Here is a 2,978-nt window from a genome sequence, read left to right on the forward strand (position 1 = left end):
CTGTAATGGTAATGGGCTGAGTGGCAGAACCTACACCTGCTTTAAATGAAGGCAGGGAGCTCCAAGCAGCAGAATCCAGTGGGGAGTAGCCAGACTGGGTGATGTGCTTCCATGCCCTGCTTAACCACATAATCATTAAAGAGCAGAAACCTCTCCTAGTAATCCTCTCCTATAGGACAGCGGGGAGTGTTAGCATATTTGGACTGCTTCACATTCCTTCTTGCCTACTTTTGAGAACATACTACATTTTAAAACTTGTTGGTTTCTTTCATGTTTTATTTGACCCTATGTAATTGCATTCCTGAAGGAATAACAGGCTCCCCTAGTGATTTACACCCTGTATTAAATGTCAGTTTTGAAGAGACACAGTTAACTGTTTGGTTTAACCTCTTGCCTCCCCTCTATTAGCTCAAAACTGAATTTCAGCTTCAGCTCTTAGGACTCTGAGAGAGGGATAAAAAAGATAAAAAATTAACTGAAGCAGCAGCAACGTTGAAAGGAGCTTCTTAGCTCTTGCCACTTTCCCCCTGTGTCCAGTCACTAGCCCAGAATATAAAAACATCCCTTTTGTTATGGCAATTCATACCATTCACTTCTGTGTCGGCACAATTGTGGGGACGGCGAATCAGACCCCCATTCTGGACTAGCTGGGGTTCGATTTCATATTGCTACACACTGCTCCAGCCCAGGGGATGCCAACAACTGCTCTAAAGCATGGTTCTACCTCAGCCATGCAGTACACAGTCATGGGTTTGATGAAAGTGTGGGAAAAGAAATCTTAGTAATCTTATTTCATTTTACTTTGTCTTATTTTATTTACATATTTAGCTGCTATGATGTTATTGTTGGTTAAAATATTTCATGTGCCCTTGTATATTCACTTAAAATACATTTGACAATGACACTTGATCACCTGTTATAAACTAATTATTGGGAGAACCTTTAAACAAAGCTTGATGTAATGGAATATTCCCTGATGTCTCTGTTTGTGTGTGTGCGTGTGCATATGTGTGTTTAATACCTAGAAGTAAATATCCTGTGTTATAACCTGACAGGTAACTAAAGTATCATTATTACTTTCAGAAGCCCATATTAAAAATATGGGATGAGAGATTTTATGTTAAGAGTTGTTTGTGCAGAGCATAAACTAAATTCATCCTCTGCTCTGCCCCTTTCTTCCTACCCTCTCAGCTTTTCTCCAATGTCCACATCCTATTGGGTTTGATTGGAAATGACTACAACTTATACCAGGGAGAGAATGAAACAGGAATTAGTGACAGGAGGAGAATTAGCTTCAAATCTCTGGGATATGAAGATGTAGCCTACTGTCGTTATTTCAGCAACCAAAACCTTACTCCTGGTTCCCACTTTGAGCCATTTATGGACCATTAGCTAAGCCATTAAAACTGGAACTCTGTGTCTATGGGGAGAAAAATGGAGGCTTCCTTACAAGATGAGAAAATTGGTTTGGTTCTTTATGCATGTATTTATCTCAGTCTTATTCCCCAATTTATTTAAGGGTGTTCATAAAATAGACGAAGCAATATAATGAAGAAATCAAGGCAAGGAAAAATGAAGGTCAGACAAACAAGACAATGTCAGAGAAATGAGTGTCCATGAAAGACATTGGTCAACGGTAAAACACAGTAATCCATCACCAACCACCACTACTGCAGCTACAGACATGGAATAATACTTAAAAGCACAGTGCTGAGTGGTATTGGTGTCAGAACCATTGAGAATGGGCAGTTGTGTCTCATGACTTACTCAGAGTGATTCATGTTTTCTAATTACCAGGTCCTGCAGAGATGGCCTTTATCTCCCTGAAATGGTAAAAGAAAAATTCTGAAACTGATATTCTCTTCAGAAATATGAATCTCTAGTAGACAGCCTTCACCCTTGGTTGTCATTGATTGTTTTCCTTAGTGCATTACTATTATTAGTACTATGGTTATTTTAATTATTATTCTTATTGTCATGATTCTGATGTTGTAACACTCACATTAGTAAGTGGACCAAATATATTATGATAATTATATTTTCTGTAACTACAGAAAGAGCCTAGGAAAATAATTTCAGTGTCTTTTTATTTGAATCACATCAGCATAGAAAAAGACCATGATACTCTTCCTTGTTATTATGTACATTGACAAAAATTTCTTACCAGGACAAGTCACATTGCGTTTGATGACATCTAAATTTTCATCAGGAAAAGAAATCCAGTCATGCCCATATTAGAAATATGTGCTCTAAGAAACAATCACTTGGAAACTTGAGAAACCCTGTATCTAGCACCAATAATTCCTAGTCCTCTCTTTGAAGCCCTCTGACCTCAAAGACTGCATTCTAATTGGCATTACAAACAACCAACTGCCAGGTGTCAATGTGTGAAACTACCTAAGTGGCTGAGCTTGTGAACCGTGGAGGTGTTGAGACCTGGGCTCAAATCCCATCTGCTTCACCTGTCTGTCCTTTGGGCAGGTTACTTACTACAGTAGTCTCAGTTGTCTTCTAATAAAAAATGGGGCTTAAGTAGTAACTAACACTCCTAAAGTTGTTATAGGGATTAAATGAGATAATGTTTGTTTAGAGATTAACATGGAAATATGTGTATGAGTGTGTGTGTGTGTGTGTGTGTGTGTGTGTGCAGTGAGCACCGAAAAAGTATGAGTTATTGATTATGTTTATAAATACTTTTTTCTTATCTTTAATATCCTATATTAAAAGTCTTTGTACTTTCTTGGAGAAACCTTTGTACCTCGTTTAATACTTTATCTCGTAATATTGTAAGGCTAATCAATGCCAGTGTTTTAGTCTCTCTGACCTGTGGCCCTTGGAATTTGAGGCAGAAATAAAAGCATATTTAAGTGCTCTGGGCAAGTTTGATATTTAGAGCAGACCTACTCCTTTGTAAGGTGAACACATTTATTTCTATTCTGAAACTCCAGGTTGTTGAATACTGGATTTTCTTAAAGTAG

Source organism: Manis pentadactyla, chromosome 11 (assembly GCF_030020395.1).
Source record: "Manis pentadactyla isolate mManPen7 chromosome 11, mManPen7.hap1, whole genome shotgun sequence".
Taxonomy (NCBI): Eukaryota; Metazoa; Chordata; class Mammalia; order Pholidota; family Manidae; genus Manis; species Manis pentadactyla.